We start from the raw sequence: 22,058 nt of genomic DNA on the forward strand, positions 1-22,058 counted from the left end.
TATTTTACCATAGATTCGAACAGAACACAGTGATGCGAGTGAAATTGTGTAAGACAGAATCTGAGTGGAAGCTAGATTAGTGAGTGGACTACACCTAATCTTAATCCGTCGTCCTTTTACACGCCACCAGCTTGTTTTGGGATTTCCTGAAGCAAAGTCTTTTCCCGTTGTAGACATTCGAAGCAAATCTCCGATATGTAAATAATTCGTTAGTCATTGTTTGTTCCATCAGTCTCGGTTGTCCCTCTGTCAAGGAGCTGGAAACTGATAAAATAAAATAAAATAACAAGAACCAATTACTTCAATCAGGCATGCACAATGAAGCATCATGACCAAGGTATTTATATGTGATCTCTTCATTTACTAGAAATCGCAAAGAAATTACTATAAAATCACACCCTACTGTCAGAAAAAAGGTAAAGATATATTCTACAACGTAGGCACAGATACATTATGTCTCAAAAGATAAGACGGCGTGGTCACAGATGGAAGGTTTTACAAGCATAGTCGTCCAAAAAGAGTTATCTCTTAAGTTAAACATCGACAATTACAATAACCCTAACCCTAACATCGACAATAACCCTAACCCTAACCCTCATCATATGAGCCAAGGAAATGGGATAGAGCTCAGGAAATAAGACTGCCAACTCTTCCTCAAATTACACCCTATCGCTTAAAAGAGGTCACGTACAATGCAGTCTTAGATATTGGGATCAAAATTTGGCACAAGGCCAGCAAGTTTAAGGAAAAGATAAGTCGATAACATCAACTCCAGTGCTCAACTAGTAATTTTTTTTATTGAAAGGACGAAAGACAAAGTCGACCTCAGTGAAATCTGAATTCAGAACGCTAAGACGGATAAAATGCCGCTAAGCATCATTGCCCGGTGTGCAAATGTCTGCTAGCTCTCTGCCTTAACATACGGTCTTTGATATTAAAATAATCGGAATAGTAGCAATACACACATACATATGTACATACATACTCATACATAAATACATACATACATACATACATACATATATATATCTATATATATATATATATATATATATATATATATATATATATATATATATATATATATATATATATATATATATATATATGCATACATAGTCACACATATACACACATAATGAAACATACATACATAAATACATATATACTTATATACATGTGTGTGTGTGTGTGTGTGTGTGATTATAAGATCCACGAATCTAAGTATAAGAAGTTTGTAAGGTTTGAGCAGTCTGTGGTTGCTATAAAAAACAACGTTCAGGAACAATAATAATTTATTGGCGTTGCAGGTTGTAGGTTTTTCACATATCGAAGTTCGATAAACTGAAAAAACAAGTTGAATTGCTATGAATGCAAATAAAAATCCAAATTAGGAGAGTAGAGGAGTTTAAATACAGGCTACATATGTTTCCTAGCTAGCAGATCCTCTGATGTAATAATTACTCAACAAAAGGTACTCAGCTAGCTACTCATCATAATAATTACATAACGTGGGGCAACTCGCCAAAGATCTCCGGCGAGTTATCTTGGGATTCCTTAACGACAATATAACCTTCGTATAATTAAGGTATCTTCGGCCTGATGAATAGCTAGCTGAGCACTCTTTGTTTGTGTGAGTGTGCGTGTGTGTGCGTATGTGTGCGTATGTGTGCGTATGTGTGTATGGATGTATGTACATATATAATGATGAAAAAGACGTTAAAGAATAATTTATAAACACTGTGCAAGCATAAAATCCGACTATCTTAATTGTCTGGTGAATGCCACAGTAATCCACATGGGTTGTAAATTCAGTTTCTGACTCTGTGTAGATACAGTTTAAATACTGTATATAGTCACAGAGTATAATGGAAAAATACAAAAGAATAGTGATTTATTCATGATCGATCAGCTGCATACGTTTCAAATAGAATCGCATTTCTCAAAATGCATCAATGAACACTTAAACACAAATTAATCGATTCCATATTTAATCGATTAAAATACTACAGAGAGGGATTCAACACCATCCTATTCTTATCAGAACAAGATAGACAGATAGACAGATACATACATACATACATACATACATACATACATACATACATACATACATACATACATACATACATACATACATACATACATACATACATACATACATACATACATGCATGTATGGTGATTGTGATCATAATCGTGGTGGATGTAGTGGTGCTGGTAGTGATATGTTGATAGTGAAAAGTATTTTATTGATGTAAAGGTAATTCTTTATAGCACCCATCACTTAACGCATACGCATCAGTGCTATTTATCGTCTGCTCGCTTGAAATTGATATTTGTTTATAAGGGTTGATTTAGCCTAAACTATAGATTCACAAGAAAGACTGTTGCAAGCTGTTTGGAAAAGGATGCCAAGATATAGAGCACGGATCATAGAGGAACAACAATAAAAAGTAAAAATAAAAACACGCAAAGAGACGCGAAGAAATGAATGTAGACGAAGTATATTTAAAGAAAACTAGACTAGGAATGCTATAAAAAGGCAAATCATCTTTTCTTTCCTAAATAGGTCCTCTTAATCTTTTTCATTTCATGGAATCTACACGGGTCCCACTGGTCTATATATAATTCTGCTTATTCGTTCGCTTGTTACGCTTCTTGTGTTTATGAAGTGTAGGTTTCAGCAAACTAAGACAATGGCCGTACAAATAACAAACTTTATATCGGAGCTATGGAAGGAAAGTTTGAAACTAGATATAACAACCATTTTTCGAATTTTAGGTACTGTTTATAAGAGACATTCGACAAACTTTTCGAGTCTAATCTGGAAGCTTAAAGACTAAGGGACAATTTTGATATCAAACGGAAACTCCCCTCTCTATCCAGATCCTATATTAACGGGTTTAAAAGTTGTTAAGTTTGTTCGCTTGAGAAACTGTATTAAAACACTTGAGAACATACAACGAATAAATAAATTCGAGGAACGAGGTTTTTTTAAATTTTTATGTCCACATTTCAAAAAATACATCTTGTCGGAATTTAAAAGTAGACCACTGGACGCTTAGTTATCCATAAACATCTGGTTTACGTCTGCTTAACATCGAATTATTGTAAGATAGGTTATCTCCCCTGCGTTTTTCCTTTTTGTCTTCTTCAATACAAGCGTTTCTTGTTTAAACGTTATCTGCTCAAAAGACAAAAGACAAGCGGTTTTGTTTCCATCTTGATAAATAGTGGCAAATATAATTATTTCGATCAGGGAACCCTGGATAGCTGTAATTTCAAGATTTATGGTGTTATATAATTTAAGATCATCTTTATTCTCTTCGCTAATCGAGTACTTTTCTACTTGTTGAAGTATTACCACATAGTGGTGTGAGTGTGTGTGTGTGTGTGTGTGTGTGTGTGTGTGTGTATGTGCATGTGTGCGTTTTATATATATATGTGTATGTATGTATATATGCGTGTGTGTGCGTGTGTGTGTGTAGTAAATATGGCATTGAAGGACTGGTGGACAGCAATGGAATATACCGAAAGCAAAAATAGAAACAAATAATAGATGTGGACACGCTCATCAGGTATCCTTTTTGATATCAACCAAAAATCATCAATATTTCGACCCCTAATTGATAATATTGCTCAAATTGACATGCGCGAATAAGAAAGGCAAAATAAGACACAAAGAAGACGGTGTGTCGGTGCATGACCGACACGCACATATACATATATACATACATGCATACACACATACATACATACATACACACACATACATACATACATACATACATACATACATGCATACACACATACATACATACATACACACACACATACATACATACATACATACATACATACATACATACATACATACATACATATATATATATACTAGCAGTATCGCCCGGCGTTGCTCGGTTGTAAGGGAAATAACTATATAAGCATTTTTAGAGAGTTATAGCCAAAAAATAGCAAAAAAAATGCATTAAAAATTGAAAAAAAATTAAGGTAATTTTTTTTTAAATCGTTGGCACATCGTAGATATTTTTAGAGAGTTACTTCCCTTATATAAAAGCGAAAAAAATGCACTAAAATGGAAAAATATGATGGTAAATTTTTTTTAAATCGTAGACTCATCGTAGACGCGCGCTAATACCCAGAAGGGCTCGATATGAATCACGACTATAAGATACCCGCTTTTGGTTAAACTGCACCGCAAAATGTGGGAGTAATTACGAATGTAAATCGAAGGGGACAGACACACAACTTCACTCTTGTATAAAGATGCTTTTTTTTTCAGTCATAGAGTTAGATTTATGAAGGTCTTCAGTAGAAAATCCTTCGAATTCTGACTCGCTGCTTGATATAATGAAATTCGTATCCATTTTTTGTCAGAATTACAAATTTTGAAAACACAATAGGATCAAATTTCGGAAAAAATCTCCCATAATTCACGGAATTAAAATTACACTTCGATTTTTGTACAAAACTGTATTTGAAGTGTTTACGAAGTATAATACGTGTTTTCACGAATGTACTAAAGAGATTTACTCTGATATTCTCATTTAAATATGAATAGGTAAATTCGGGCGGTTTGGTAACGAAAGGGTTTATATAAGTGTCGTCTGTTTATACATAAACACTGTTTCATAGTTTCAGTTTAGTCTTCCTCAAATCACTGTCGCTAATTACTCTCTTCCAAGAACATTTTCACTCACTGTTATCTGTTAGCTTCCATACATTTTACTCATGTATCTATCAGCGTGATAGACAGAAACAAATATTACATTTACTTTCATTTTATTCGTTGCCCACTGTGTGTGTGCGTTTGCGTGTGGTGTAAACCAGACTAAGAAAAGCATTTGACACACACACCAGAATGTGAGTTTTCTGTAAATTTTGCTTAATTGGAGTTTAAATTTTAAAAACTGGACCTGGCATGACGCGATGCATTGTACTCTTAAAACTGCTAGGTAAATTGTAATTGAAGAAATCCTATATTGTAGATTTGTATAACTCCCAAAGGGAGGCAGCTAAAATCTGCCTTTTATAATAAGAGATAAGAGATATATCTCTTATTATAAAAGGCAGATTTTAGCTGCCTCCCTTTGGGAGTTATACAAATCTACAATATAGGATTTCTTCAATTACAATTTACCTAGCAGTTTTAAGAGTACAATGCATCGCGTCATGCCAGGTCCAGTTTTTAAAATTTAAACTCCAATTAAGCAAAATTTACAGAAAACTCACATTCTGGTGTGTGTGTCAAATGCTTTTCTTAGTCTGGTTTACACCACACGCAAACGCACACACACAGTGGGCAACGAATAAAATGAAAGTAAATGTAATATTTGTTTCTGTCTATCACGCTGATAGATACATGAGTAAAATGTATGGGAAGCTAACAGATAACAGTGAGTGAAAATGTTCTTGGAAGAGAGTAAATTAGCGACAGTGATTTGAGGAAGACTAAACTGAAACTATGAAACAGTGTTTATGTATAAACAGACGACACTTATATAAACCCTTTCGTTACCAAACCGCCCGAATTTACCTATTCATATTTAAATGAGAATATCAGAGTAAATCTCTTTAGTACATTCGTGAAAACACGTATTATACTTCGTAAACACTTCAAATACAGTTTTGTACAAAAATCGAAGTGTAATTTTAATTCCGTGAATTATGGGAGATTTTTTTCCGAAATTTGTTCCTATTGTGTTTTCAAAATTTGTAATTCTGACAAAAAATGGATACGAATTTCATTATATCAAGCAGCGAGTCAGAATTCGAAGGATTTTCTACTGAAGACCTTCATAAATCTAACTCTATGACTGAAAAAAAAGCATCTTTATACAAGAGTGAAGTTGTGTGTCTGTCCCCTTCGATTTACATTCGTAATTACTCCCACATTTTGCGGTGCAGTTTAACCAAAAGCGGGTATCTTATAGTCGTGATTCATATCGAGCCCTTCTGGGTATTAGCGCGCGTCTACGATGAGTCTACGATTTAAAAAAAATTTACCATCATATTTTTCCATTTTAATGCATTTTTTTCGCTTTTATATAAGGGAAGTAACTCTCTAAAAATATTACGATGTGTCAACGATTTAAAAAAAATTACCTTAATTTTTTTTCAATTTTTAATGCATTTTTTTTGCTATTTTTTGGCTATAACTCTCTAAAAATGCTTATATAGTTATTTCCCTTACAACCGAGCAACGCCGGGCGATACTGCTAGTATATATATATATATATATATATATATATATATATATATTATATATATATATATATATATATATATATAGAGAGAGAGAGAGAGAGAGAGAGAGAGAGAGAGAGAGTTATGCCATAAATAATGCAGCATTTTATACTTCTATTTTTCAAAATTAAGACAAAGTTCTTTTTTAATCTAAAATATACTCTCCTTCATTTTCTACAATGCTCTTCCATCTATCTGGTAGACTTGCAAGGCTCTGTTTCCAAAATTCACTTGTCCGTGACGAAAAATATTCCTCCTGTACTGTTCTGACATAGTCTACAGAATTAATATTTTTTCCATTCAAATGATTTTGAAGACTGCGGAATGAATGATAATCAGATGAATATGGTGGGTAGGGCATCGTTTCCCATTCAAACTGCTCCAGCCTTTGGAATGTCATCCTCGCTGTATGTGGCTGAGCATTATCCTGATGGAAGAACACCTTTCGTCTTGAAAACAAAGATGGTCGTTTTTCTTCTACCTCTGACTTAAGCCGCTCAAGCTGCTCGCAGTAGACCTCCTTTGTTATCGTTTGGTTTGGGATTAAAAGTTCAAAGTGGACTAAATCTTCCATATCCCACAAAACAGATAACAACACCTTACGTGGGTGAAAACCTTCTTTAGCCTGGGATGCCGGTATTTCTCCTTTCCCTACCCACTGTCTTCAGCGCTCGATATTTTTATAGAGAACCCATTTCTCATCACCAGTCACTATTCGGTCTAAAAAAGGTTCATTCGTGAGATGTGACAGCAAAGAAGAGCAGTCATTCACTCTATGCGCGCAATTAGACTCGGAAAGTTTGTGAGGAACCCATTGACACAATTTGCTGACTTTTCCGATCGAATACGTGTGTCGATGAATAGTTGAATGACTAAATCCAAACTTCTCTGCTAGTTCCTCAACATTTATGATGAGATTTTGTTTCACCAGGGTTTGCAGGACGTCCTCGTCGAGCTCTACAGATGTTCCATGACGAGGCTCTTCTTTAGGCTGTAGTTTCCAGCTCAAAATGACTCTGGCTCACGCTTATTGTCCGATCCCCATATACTGCATTAATATTCCTCGCACTTACCGTTGCATTGTTGCCTTTATTGAACTCACAAAGCAAAATATGCTGAATATACTCCTTTGTTACTTCTATTATAGCTTTGAGAAAATATCTGTTAAAATCGAACTACACTCTTCAAACCTTGCACTAAGAATAAGACAAGGTAAAATTACTACCTGTCTTTATAGCAAGCTGATACAGGTAGTTTATCCTGTCTCTCTCCGACTTTTAGTTCATGTAATTGAAAAAACCGCATTAGTAATAGGATGACCCAATATATATATATATATAGGTAGGCTCGAAACGTTAAAGACTTTTTCACTTCCCGAGCGCTACACAAATACATCTTTTTGTTGTCTTCGTCTTCGTCTTTTGTTGTTTTTTTTGTGAATTCTCCCTATATATATATAAATCAGGTCATCTCATAAGTTCTGTCAGATTTTACCTTTTTTAAAATTTAATGAAATTTAATAGTATTTTAGAATGTCTAATGGAATTAAAAATTATTTTTATGCATTTGTGTACATTTAAACTAATAAAGTATTCTTTTACAGAATAATAGAATTAAAATTTCTTTGATCAAAGCCCTTTCTAACATGGAAGTATCCAAAGAGCATTTGAGGCACATAATGCTCTATGAGTGCAAAAAAGGAAACTCTGCAGCCGAAGCGACTCGAAACATACACTCATTTTATGTGAAATAATGCTTGAATGAAAGAATTTGCAGAAGATAGTTTGCAAAATTCAGAAGTGGAGATTTCAACCTTGAAGATGAAGATCGAACAGGACGTTCAGTTGAGTTTGACGATAAGCTCCTTGAGGCATTACTTGCAGAAAATCTTGCATTATCAGTTGAATTGGCAATAAAGCTTAGTTCACACCATACAACCGTTCATCGTCATGTTCAACAACTTGGAAAGGTTCCTAAACTTGGAAATTAGGTGCCTCATGAATTGACATCTGCTCTTCTCTCCATTCTCGCGAACTCATTTCACCCTTTTTGAATAGACTTGTGACTGGTGACGAAAAATGGATCTTTTATCGAAATGTTAAACGTCGTAAACAGTGGCTTGGTAAAATCGGAAAAAGTTCAACCACAAACGAAAAAGGAACTTCATGGGAAAAAGATTCTTTGAATTGCTACCACCTAATGCAACAATCAATGCTCAAGTCTACTGTCAGCAATTTGAGCCTAGCTTGAAGAAAAAAAGACTCGCTTTAGTGAATCGAAAAGGAGTGATGTTTCATCAGGACAATGCGTGACCCCACACTGCGAAGATCACATCACAGAAGATCGAAGAGCTTAGTTGGGAAAAAATTCCTCATCCACCTTATTCCCCCGACCTTGCTCCTTCAGACTACCATTTGGTAAATAGATGGAAGGAAGCCATAGATAATCAGGGAAAGTACCTTGATGATTAAATTTCAATACCAAAGTTGGTAGCGTATACTATGCTCTCGCTAATCACTTTAGATGCCTATATAACCGCAGGAAAACGCCAGCACCGTCTCTACCCTGATAACTTGACCCTAGCAGAACATCACAAATGTAAGAGCCGACACATTTTTCTGAAAAATAGGGGTAGTTTATCCTGTTCATGCTATATAATTAGCATTATCCTGCGTTTGAGAATAAAATTATTTCCTTATCAATATCTATAAAGCTGAAATGCGAAAAATTTGTTTGTCTCATTTTGGGATGGGAACGGTTTAAGGGCCGGTAGATGGGGTCGGATTAGCTCCAAAATTGACAGGGACATGTAAAAAGAGACGAAGAAGCAAGCGACTGGACTAGGTTAGAAACCCCTATCTCAAAAACTGTGAAACTAGGGAAACAAAACCCAGACTTTGACAAGTGTTTGTCGTTTCTCCCTTTCGGATATCACCCTATCTTCCTCAATCTCTCTCTTTGCTGCCTTCCCTTCTCTCTATAACGACGTTTGACAACTTCGTCTCTCTGTCACTCTTTCTCCCACCACCTCTCTCACTGTACCTCTCTCTGTATCTATTGAGAGAAAGCGTTGACAGTCGCAAAAGTTTAAATATTCCTGCCACAGGTCTTTTAGAACGGTGAATTATCATCACCCACCACCACCGCACAATCATAACAGATATTATTAATCAGATATATTGTGTTAATTTATATATATATATATATGTATATAAGTATATACATATATATATATATATATATATATATATATATATATATATAATATGAACCGTCAAAATATACCAGAAAAAAGTATCAAATTTCCCAAAATTTAAAGCAATTTTGAATTATTTTTGTGATTTTACGTGCACGCATAAGAGAAATCGAGGGAGAGTCCGAGAGAAAGGAAGAGTAAGAGAGTGGGAAAGTGAGAGAGAAAGGAGAGAGAAACAAAGAGGGATAATGTGGCGATAAGAAACAAAGGAAGCAACAGAAAGTAACAACCACACCCTCACCCGCGCGTAGAGCGGGTCGCCTTAGGCTAGTCTATAAATATGTATCTTTGTGTAAGTGTGCGCGCAAGTATGGCTCTGTGGTAAGACACTTGCTTCTCAATCACATGGTTCCGAGTTCGGTTCCACTGTGTGGCACCTTGGGTGTCTTCTTCTATAGCCTCGGGCCGACCAAAGCTTTGTGCGTGAATTTAGTAGACGTAGAATGGAAGAAGCCCGTCGTCTATATATATATATGTGTTGGGGATGGGGCGTCTGCGTTTGTTCCCATCATCACTTGACAACCGGTGTTAGCGTGTTTACGTCCCTGTAACTTAGTGGTTCGGTAAAAGTTGTTTGGCAGAATAAGTGCTAAACTTCAAAAATAAGTCCCGTGGTCGATTTGTCCGACTAAAACACTCAAGGCGGTGCCCAAGCATGGTCACAATCAATATATGTGTTGGGGATGGGGCGTCTGCGTTTGTCCCCATCACCACTTGACAACCGGTGTTAGCGTGTTTACGTCCCTGTAACTTAGTGGTTCGGTAAAAGTTGTTTGGCAGAATAAGTGTCACTGTGAAGCAAGTGAAAGATAGAAGATACGCGTATATATATATATATATATATATATATATATATATATATATATATATATATATATGATCAAAGGTACAGAAACAACGTACTTCGATGGAATTTAAAAGTAACGTAATCCAAAGGTTAGAGTAAGAAATCCATGAATCAGGAACACCACATAAGTTGGGCGGACGAGGACGGTCCGTGTGAGCTTACAGCAAATAGTCAATTCAAATTAACAATTCAAATAAACGAATGAAAACAAACCACATGACGACGTACATAAGAAATGTTCGGTGAAAGGAGAGAGTTTGACTTCAGCAATATAACTACATACGTGCCGTTGACGATTTATTTTCCATCTTTAGACTTTTCCCTTTCTCTTTCCAACGAAGAGCTATGCTCGAAACGTCAAACTCTTTCTTTTCACCGAGTGTCAAGCGAATACATTTCTTGTGCAAGTCCTCATGTTGTCCGTTTTTATTCGTTTATTTGAACTGACTATACATACATACATACATACATACATACATACATACATACACATACATACATACATACATACATACATACATACATACATACATATATTTCCACCAGCAATGTTACAATGCCACCTTAAGAATAAACGTAACTATGCCTCTCCTGGTCTCGATGGTGTTACATACCTACTTCTCAAACGCGGTGGGTACTTTCATCTGAACCAACTTTCACTATTCTTTCAATTCTGTCTTGACAATGGCGTTACTCCAGAGCAATGGAAAACTGCCAGTGTTATCCCTCTGTTCAAAAAAGATGACCGCACATCGCCTGTCAACTATCGCCCCGTCAGTCTTACTAGCTGCATCGCCAAACTGATGGAATCCTGTGCCAGAGAAACCCTCTGGAACTTCTGGAAGTCTCACAGCCTCATCCAGCCGTAACAATTTGGATTTATTCCTAACTCCAGCTGCTGTAATCAACTCATCGAGTTTCTTGAGGACATTACCCGAATCACTGATCGCGGATCCTGGATGGATTTTGTTTACCTGGACTTTGCTAAGGATTTTAATTCTGTGCCACACAAAAGACTTATGATGAAACTCTCTGCAATGGGTGTAAGAGATTATCTCTATAACTGGTTGAAGTCCTTCATTATCGGCCGAAAAGAGGTTGTCACAGTTCTAGGACAGCCCTCTTCACCCTATAGGATGGCATCTGGTGTACCACAGGGATCTGTTCTTGATCCCCCTTTTATTTGTTGCATGTTAATGACATAGATTCCAACTTAAAGAATGCTACAGTGCTGAAATATGCAGATGACATCAAGCTGTACCTCGAAATAAAGAGGACAGATCCTGTACACTATAGACCTTTATTACAATCAAACATGGACACAATGCAGCAATTGATACCCTTCCCCCACCCTACCCTAACCCTAACTAACCCTAAAACAGATTGAAATGCAATAGATTGATACTCGGGGCATAATTATGGGTGACAATTTCATATGACACCGCTAGAAAAAACTGCCGTTCAAACCGAAAAGATCCAAAAAGTCTTCTTGTGAACGTGACCTGGGCATTATTGTCGACAGCGATTTGCGTTGGACAACACACATTGCTAAAATTGCCAAGAAGGCTGAGGGTGTCTTGGCATCACTCACCAAGTCCTTTGTGAGCAGCTCTCCGGATATCTATCTGCGGCTTTATATAGCTATGGTGCGACCTCACCTGGAATTTGCATCACTGGTCTGGAACCCCTATCTTGCCCAGGATATTAATCGTCTGGAAACCGTTCAGCGACGTGCAACCAAGAGAATACCCTCCATCAGGATATGGGTGTGAGATGGTCTAATGTTGAAGAAAGAGAGGAGCAACGGTGTACAATACAACTCTGGTGTAAGAAAAAATTAGTTCTATGAGATTAAGTTCTATGAAAATAAGGAAAGATTAGGAAGAAAATTAGTGAGGCGTCTGAATGGCAAGAGGAATGTGACAGAGGTGAGCGTAAAGCTTATAAATAGAAGAGAAAAGGAAGGAATAAAAACGAAAAATGTAGTAAATTGAACGAGTAAAAAATTAGAACATATGAATTCGGGAACAGAAGAGAAACTTGGAGGGAGAAATTTTAGAAATTCTATAACAATGAATCATTGATAATATATATATATATATATATAACATTGATGTACATTCCATGTGTATAAGTGTCCATATTATGGTGAAGAGCTGATAAATGAAATGGCAATCAGTAGATGTCTAAGCACGTGATATTTTAAGAACAAGCTGAGGATACAGATAAGACAACGTATGTTCTATTTACACCACTTAAATTGACTACAATGATTATTGCTAAAGGAGTGGCAAATGTAGGCGAAGTGCTGCAGGTTTTTGCTGAATATTATCCTAATCGCGAATGTAACATAAAAATTACAAGAGGAGTTTACAATGAGTTCCTATACTGAGCTGTGCAAAGATATTAATTCCCTAACTTATTCCTCTCGAAATGTTTTTGAGTTTTTATGTATCTATATTAAACTATTTATGTTTAGAATAGTTATTTTTATGTATAAAGGTAATTGTGTTGCTTGTTCTCTCTTGTCTTTTTGTGCTTCAAGAGAGAGAGAGAGAGAGAGAGAAGAGAGAGAAAGAGAGAGAGAAAGAGAGAGAGAGAAAGAGGGAAAGAAAGAGGGAGAGAAAGAGAGAGAGAGAGTGTATGTGTGTGTGTGTGTGTGTGTGTGTGTGTGTGTGTGTGTGTTTGTGTGTGTCTGTGTGTGTGTATGTGTGTGTGCGTGTGTGTGTGTGTGTTAGATCGATGCAGTTGATACTCCTATTTTCCATACATTCCTGTCATCTGAACTATCACATGTGTAAACAGTGACCATTTGTAAGTTCGTTGAAGGTCAACGACTACTTCAAGAAGGATTTCCTGCCTCTTAAATCACAATCCTTGCAATATCATTTTAGCTTCACATGGACAATTACAGATGACAGTCCACAGAAATTTGGGAGTGGCGCCAAAGCTAAACAGTTTCTACTGCGTTCATATAAATGTGGAGTTATTTTATGAAGGTGTCTCATATACTGGACGATGTCGCCTTAGAGACAAAATGATGGGCGGGATGGTTATGGTTTGTTGGGATGTCTTTGATTATAAGACTGCGCGATCAGGATTGACTTGTAGCTAAACAACAACAGCAGCAGCAATAATAATAACTAGAGCAACGTTAGCAACAGCAGCAAAAACAGCAACAACAACAACAGCAACCTCATAAAAGATGAAGTAACACTACATACACCCCACCCCACCCCCACTTGCTCTCTTACTTTTGAAAACTTTAACCAAAGTGAAAGTGATTGCGCATGATGTCACTTCGATCGTTTTTGTTGTATTTATTTCACTGATATTCTGATAAATGCCATAGAGGAAACTTTCTGCTGGTTTATATATAAATGATGATCCTGGAAAATCAATGAAAGCCATTGGCAAAGAACTTCAGCTGTTAGAGTGGACTATCAAAACTGTGGAGCATGAGAACATTTAATACAAATTTATGCACTGATGGAAAGCCAATTCAAATCAGATAAGAGAACCTTCAGCCAAGACCAAAATTCTAACATGGTTATGCGCAGATCCTTTTGGTGTCCTCAGTGGGATACGAATTAAGTTTCTAGTAACTATGAGAGTCATACCACCTCACATCTTTCGACAGGAACTTAGAATTAATACTTATGGATATGTGAAGTAGTTGAGACAGTACCACGTAACCTACGAATGGATTTCAGGCATGTTACAATCATGTAACACCTGTGGCCTCTAAACTCGTGGACTACTACGTTTAGAGCGCTGTTGATAGGAAGTCTACTCGATATCCTCTCAATACACAGCTTCACTGAAGGCTGCCATTTTCCTGGCAGTGTCCGAAATAAATAAGGACCATTTAGTGTAGGCATACCAACGATTCCAGCTCTGAATTGAAGCTTTCATCGAAGCTGATGGGTGATTCATAAAATAGTCCTGTAAGAAACCTTACCGAGAATATACGCGCAAATTTTTATTAAAATACTTTTGGGTTTCTTTTATTAAAGTTAATTCATCAAATTACCTAATACGTCTTCAAATAGCTCTTGCACCTTGTATACTTCATTTAATAGAATAATTAGTGTCAATATGATATCAATTGTTTCAAGCTGGATCATAGCAATTTTAGCAGTTATTGAACCGATAGAATAATACATAGCAGTTATGTTTGTTAAGCTAAATACGAACGCGGTCACAGGCGAGATTTACTATGAGATCAAATGGCACAAAGACAAACAGTTATTTGAATTGGTAAATATCCTTAGAAGTGTCCAGTACAGGGATTTTTGGTATCATCATCTTTCTCTTCTCTATGTTCGTCAGCTCTCATCTTGAATTTTGCTGAACGCTATTGTTTCCCAATGCAAACTGAAACATAACAAAAATTAAAGCATCTAATATATTGATCACGAAAAGGAATAACTCGCATAGAAAGCCTAGACTATTGGGATCACTCAAAAGCCTCAAATTTTCTAACACTGCCGTGATACTACATCATGTGTAAGAAGTAGAAAATATTCCATCAACACTGTTCCAAATGATACCTATTTTTTCGATTCTAGCTTCTAACTTCTGAAGCCTACTTTTTCGATTCTAGTTTCTAACTTTGGAAGGCTCAACATTTTATTAAACCTTTTTCTGTAAAGCAACATTTTTTTAAAGAAAAATTTAAAGTTTGAACATTTTGTTGAACACTTTTTCTGTGAAACAGGACATTTTTTCCATTTGAACTTCTTGTTTTTTAAGATTATATTATATCATTTATTATTTAGATTATTTAGATTATCATTGAAATACCATTGCCATCGTTTGCCCAATTATTCCCCCCTTCCCCCATATAACGTTGAGATGATTGCTGGCAGGATTAATTTCGACTCTACCAATTGTGAAAATCATCAGAATTACACTTCGAAATTTATGCTTATTATAAATTCTATATTGAGGCATGTATTTTGTATTGAGCAATATTTAATTCCAGAAATTATTTTATTTTGTATAGGAGGCCTTTCATTTGATTTGATTTGATATAATAGTATATCATATGAAAAACAATTATAATTAATGGGCTATTTAGAATTGAAATATTTAAATGCTTTTCTATATTTGTGAGAACATTGGAATGTAAAATAACCTATTCAATTCGTTAATATTCATTTAGTAGTAATTATATAATAATTACTTCTAGATTGATATTAATGAATTGTAAAGATAATTTTACATTGAAATTTTCATATGAATATAGAAAAGTATTCAAATATTTCAATTCTAATTAACACATTAATTATAATTGCCTTTCATATAATATACTTTTTACTTGTTTCAGTCATTAGACTGAAGCAATGCTAGGACATCGCCTTGATGAACTTTTAGTTGGATATATCGAGTCCAGTACTTTCCTTTTTTTAAACCCGGTACTTATTTATCGGTCTCTTTTGCCGAACCGCTAAGTTACGGGGACGTAAACACACCAGCACCGGTTGTCAAGCGGTAGTGAGAGACAAACGCCGACACAAAGACACACACACACACACATATATATCTATATCTATCTTTCTCTCTCTCTCTCTCTCTCTCTCTCTCTCTCTCTCTCTCACACACACACACACACACACACACACACACACACACACTTTATGTATATATATATATACGACTGGCTTCAGTCTCCGTCTACTAAATCCATTCATAAGGCTTTCGTCAGCCCGAGGTTATAGTAGAAGACAAGGCGCCATGCAGTGGGACTGAACCCGAAACTATGTAGTAGGGAAGCAAGCTTCTTACCACATACTCATGCCTGCGCCTATATGCATAATTTTTCTTAAAAAGTTCAGCACATTTAAAAGATAGATTATTATATGTCGTAACAGAATTTCTGTTTCTATTTGTTGTGACCTAGTATCCCTATGTTTATTTTTTATTCTTTCATTATTTATTGACGTCATTGAAACTTAAATTCTAAACTGGCTTTTCTTAGAATATTATATTTCACCTTAACATTCTTTTCATATGCGTTTCTCTATTAGAGATATTTTCTTAGTTCATTTTAAATCCAACAAATTTTGGGTTGGCTTGAGAACGTTGTGTTTAATATATATTTTCGGATTTATTCATTTGAGTGATATTTAAAACTTTTTTCTATATCTAAAGATGCCGGTACAACAGAGACGACCATCGGTATTGTATGGTGTAATCTCCAATTAAAGATGTGATTTTCTTCATTCTTATTCTTGCCGTATGCTCCGAATTTCTTGAAATTCTTCGAAATGATACTTGGATTTACTTGTCATACATGATGGATTATCTTGGATGTTTATTCTACTTGCACTAATTTGTATCTAATTATTTGATATAGTTAACCAAATTCGTTTAACACTGGGTGCTTTATAGATATCTGCCTGGATTTATTGACCCCAGTCATTTCTTGTGTATATATATATATCAGGTCAGCCCATAAATAGTGTCCGAAATATATAATTTCTATCAAATTTTACAGTACTCTGAGAAGTCAAATGGTATTGATTGATACTCATATGAATTTGGAAATCTTTAACTTAATATAATTTCTTTTTAGAAAATGATCTGATATTAACGCCACAAAGATGGTTGTATGGAAGGAGTATTTTAGGCACATAAAGTTTAATGAGTTCAAAAAGGGAAACAGTGCAGTAGAAGCAACCTGAAATATCCATTCTGTCTATAAGGAAGCGTGCTTGAACGAAAGAAGTTGTAGAAGATAGTTTGCAAAGTTCAAAAATGGTGATTTCAGCCAAAGAGACAGCCACGAATAGTACGATCTGTTGAATTCGACAATGAATTTATTTTGTCTGAGCTTGAGAAGGATAATGTTGTGTCAGTTGAATTGGCAAGCAAGCTCAATCGAAGCCATTCAAATGTTCACCGCCATCTTCAACAGCTTGGAAAGGTACCCAGACTCGGAAAATGGGTCCCAATGAGTTAAGTAGACTTTTGCTCATCTCTTCACTCTTGGACAGATTAGTGACTGTTAATGAAAAATTTATTTTTATGAAGATGTTAAGCGACGCAGGCAATGGCTTAGTTGTGGCTTAGAATAGGCCAAACCACAACCCCAAAAGGATCTCAATGCAAAAGGGTTCTTCTTTCTGTTTGGTGGGATTGCATTGGAGTCATCTATTTTTAGAAGCAATTACTGCTCACACCTATTACCACCAGAGCGTTTGTATACTGCTTTGAAGTACAAAAAAGGCCTGATTTGTCGAATCTTTAGGGTGTGGTGTTTCATCATGATAACGCAAGACCCCACACTGCAAATATCACGCCAGAAAAAAATAAAAGAACTTGGCTGGGGAAAAATCCCTCACTCCGGACACCTCAGCTTCTCATTACAATTTGTTTCGAAGCTTGCAGAATCGTTTAGATAGATTAATACGCAAAAGCCCCAAAGAGGTCGAAACTGACTTCTTCTCATCAAAACCAAAAGAGATTTTCACCAATGAAATTTTAAAAAACTGATCAGTAGATGTAAGAAAGTCATCGATAATGATGGAAATTTTAATAAAATGGATTAAATTTTAATAGAATGTAATATTGATCACTTTTTCCTTACTTTTGTTTTCCTTTATTCGGACATTATTTATGGGATTACCTTATATAATATATATATATATATATATATATGTAGTGATGGTTTGTTGCCAACTTAATGTGGCAGTCCCAGGAAAGGGGAAAATGGGAAAATGCTACTGCTGTTTAGCCCCAGGAAACACAGATTCCAACTGGCCATGTAACACAAGCGTTCTGTATCCTTATGTTTCAAATAAGAGAGATAAGCACCTCCACCCAACAAAGCCCCCATCTAGAGACTAGTTTCAGAGTCATTGCTCATCATCAGTCTGGTGTAGCTTGGCTTGCTAGCTGCCGATGCATATTCACCTTTGAAAACATAGATTTCAAGTGAAATGCATTCACTAATCTACAAAATTAGAAATATTGTGTGTGTGTGTGGTGTGTGTGTGTGTGTGTTGTGTGTGTGTGTGTGGTGTGTGTGTGTTGTGTGTGTGTGTGAATGTGTGTGTGTGTGTGTGTGTGTATGTGTGTGTGTGTGTGTGTGTGTGTGTGTGTGGTGTGTGTGTGTGTGTGTGTGGTGTGTGTGTGTGTGTGCAGGCAGTATTTTAGATTCGACTGTTCGATTTTCGCTTATTTCGATGTTTCGCTTCCTATAAAATTGAAACCTGAATACAATTTTTGTACCCAACAATTTCAGATATTCGGACATTTTCAGTGAGCCTGATTTAGGCTTTTCTTTTCTTGTTTTCTTAAAATGTCACAGAATTCTCGAATAATAATATATTTTATGCAAACAATGCATAAAATTTATTGCAGCTTTGCTTAAAATAAGCTAAAGTAGCATTGTTTAATAAGCAGAAAATCGATAAACAGAAAATGAAGACACGCTCAATATTGTCTTTGTGGATTGAAATTCACGGGAAAGTACAATGCTCATTAAAGTTTGTAAACAAACGGACGCCATGATAGTTATTCACTCCAATATGCTATTATTCAAAAGCAGCTTTTGAAGACCTTTTTAATATTTGATACTTTTTGTTATATATATTGCCCTAACAAAAGTGTTCGAATGTAAAGTGTTGGCCCCCGTTATACGAATGCAACGAATATTATCAACCATTCACAAATCGACTGATTTTTTACTTCAAAAAGCAAGGTTTTGAACTTTATCATATCAATTATATTTTCAGTTATTAGAGATAAACACACACACACAAAATATAAAAACGCACACAATACAGGTAATGTGTCGGTGACAATTATTTCAAAATCAGAATGCGGCATAATGATAGGGAAAAAACAGAGTTATTAAAAGTATATAATCCGGAACAAATTCAAAGCAAGGTTATATATATATATATATATAATATATATATATATGTAGTGATGGTTTGTTGCCAACTTAATGTGGCAGTCCCAGGAAAGGGGAAAATGGGAAAATGCTACTGCTGTTTAGCCCCAGGAAACACAGATTCCAACTGGCCATGTAACACAAGCGTTCTGTATCCTTATGTTTCAAATAAGAGAGATAAGCACCTCCACCCAACAAAGCCCCCATCTAGAGACTAGTTTCAGAGTCATTGCTCATCATCAGTCTGGTGTAGCTTGGCTTGCTAGCTGCCGATGCATATTCACCTTTGAAAACATAGATTTCAAGTGAAATGCATTCACTAATCTACAAAATTAGAAATATTGTGTGTGTGTGTGTGTATGTGTGTGTGTGTGTGTGTGTGTTTGTGTGTGTGTGTGAATGTGTGTGTGTGTGTGTGTGTGTGTGTGTGTGTGTGTGTGTGTGTGTGTGTGTGTGTGTGTGTGTGTGTGTGTGTGTGTGTGTGTGCAGGCAGTATTTTAGATTCGACTGTTCGATTTTCGCTTATTTCGATGTTTCGCTTCCTATAAAATTGAAACCTGAATACAATTTTTGTACCCAACAATTTCAGATATTCGGACATTTTCAGTGAGCCTGATTTAGGCTTTTCTTTTCTTGTTTTCTTAAAATGTCACAGAATTCTCGAATAATAATATATTTTATGCAAACAATGCATAAAATTTATTGCAGCTTTGCTTAAAATAAGCTAAAGTAGCATTGTTTAATAAGCAGAAAATCGATAAACAGAAAATGAAGACACGCTCAATATTTTCTCTGTGGATTGAAATTCACGGGAAAGTACAATGCTCATTAAAGTTTGTAAACAAACGGACGCCATGATAGTTATTCACTCCAATATGCCATTATTCAAAAGCAGCTTTTGAAGACCTTTTTAATATTTGATACTTTTTGTTATATATATTGCCCTAACAAAAGTGTTCGAATGTAAAGTGTTGGCCCCCGTTATACGAATGCAACGAATATTATCAACCATTCACAAATCGACTGATTTTTTACTTCAAAAAGCAAGGTTTTGAACTTTATCATATCAATTATATTTTCAGTTATTAGAGATAAACACACACACACAAAATATAAAAACGCACACAATACAGGTAATGTGTCGGTGACAATTATTTCAAAATCAGAATGCGGCATAATGATAGGGAAAAAACAGAGTTATTAAAAGTATATAATCCGGAACAAATTCAAAGCAAGGTTATATATATATATATATATATATATATATACTACGGGCTTCTTTCATTTTCCGTCTACCACATCCACTCACAAGGCTTTGGTCCAACCGAGGCTATAGTAGAAGACACTTGCCCAAGGTTAACCTTTAAAGGTATTTTTTAATATGCTGGCCATTGATAAAATTTTTTTCGAAAACTTTTATCCTATATTAGATGTAAATTTAATAGTGTTCACTTCCGGACTCTGTCACTCTGTGAAAGTTTCTTGTTCGAATCACACGTGTCTCAAGATGTGCTAAAGATTTTCTATTTTGGATATATATTTGGGGTACTTAGGTCTGTTCAGGACTTAGTGCTTGCTTTTTCCATGGGTATGAGTAAGTATTTCATTTATGTCTTACGTATTTATCGCTGAGGAGGAGAAAATTCTTATGAATTAACTCTGAAATTGGGACCAATACGGTAATAACGGAATTTTTTAGAAATTTCTATCGGCTTGTTTTGAGGCACGTGTTAATAGTGATAAATTACAATTGGTTATCGACAATTTATCTATTTTCGGCATATTTGGCATTAGAATATTTTTTTCTTTTGCCCTTATTTTATAAGTTATTTATAAATTTAACCTTTAAAGGTATTTTTTAATATGCTGGCCATTGATAAAATTTTTCTCGAAAAAATTTATCCTATATTAGATGTGTATATATATATATATATATATATATATTATATATATATATATATATATATATATATATATATATATATATATACATACATACATAACTGCTTCTCGTTCGCGGCGAGTTCTACCAGCCGGTCTCGGCCATAGGAACGAGAATGGGCCCCAACTATGCGAACCTGTTCGTTGGCTATGTTGAGGCCCAAATATTCTCTAGTTTTACTGGTCCCACTCCCGAATTATATGGCCGTTATATTGACGACTGTATCGGTGCTACCTCACTCCCCCGCGATTCGTCAAATCTTTCCATCCTGCCTTCCACTTCTCCTGCACTATCTCTGATACCTCTGTCTCCTTTCTTGACATTTCGATCAACATATATCACTCCACTCTTACCACCTCCATCCACTACAAACACACAGACTCATACTCATACCTAAACTTCTCCTTCTCCCATCCCGAACACACCAAGCTTTCCATCCCCTATTCCAAATTCCTCCCTCTACGCAGGCTCTGTAGTGACGACCATGACTTTGAGGCTCAGTCTCAACTCATGACTCGCCACTTCATCCTACGTGGATATCCCCTCACCATTATCCACACCGCCCTTGCCAGAGCACGTTCCGTGGACCGTGCATCTACTCTCTCTCCAGAATCCGCCCTGCAGTCTCCCGCCTCCCTTTTCTCCTCACCTACCACCCCACCACACTACCTCTCCAACGCACCATTCTCCGAGCTTTCCGGCATCTCCAGTCCGACCAGTCCACTTCACACATCTTCCCTAACCGACCCCTCCCCTCCTTCAAATGAGCCCACAACCTACGAGACCTCTTGGTCCACAGCTTCTTCCCCAAACCTACCTCCCAACCTGGCTCGTTCCC

The 22,058-nt window shown here is 36.0% G+C and overlaps 1 long non-coding RNA gene across 1 annotated transcript; it reads right to left on the reverse strand.

Moving 5' to 3' along the window:
* Nucleotides 1-1,807: 1,807 nt before the first annotated feature.
* Nucleotides 1,808-17,116, reverse strand: LOC118765418. The gene is made up of 3 exons (XR_005001281.1): nucleotides 16,879-17,116; nucleotides 14,966-14,975; nucleotides 1,808-1,818 (listed from the first exon to the last, which is right to left on the reverse strand). It is a non-coding gene; the product is annotated as an uncharacterized LOC118765418 (long non-coding RNA).
* Nucleotides 17,117-22,058: the final 4,942 nt, after the last annotated feature.

Source organism: Octopus sinensis, linkage group LG11 (genome assembly GCF_006345805.1).
Source record: "Octopus sinensis linkage group LG11, ASM634580v1, whole genome shotgun sequence".
Taxonomy (NCBI): domain Eukaryota; kingdom Metazoa; phylum Mollusca; class Cephalopoda; order Octopoda; family Octopodidae; genus Octopus; species Octopus sinensis.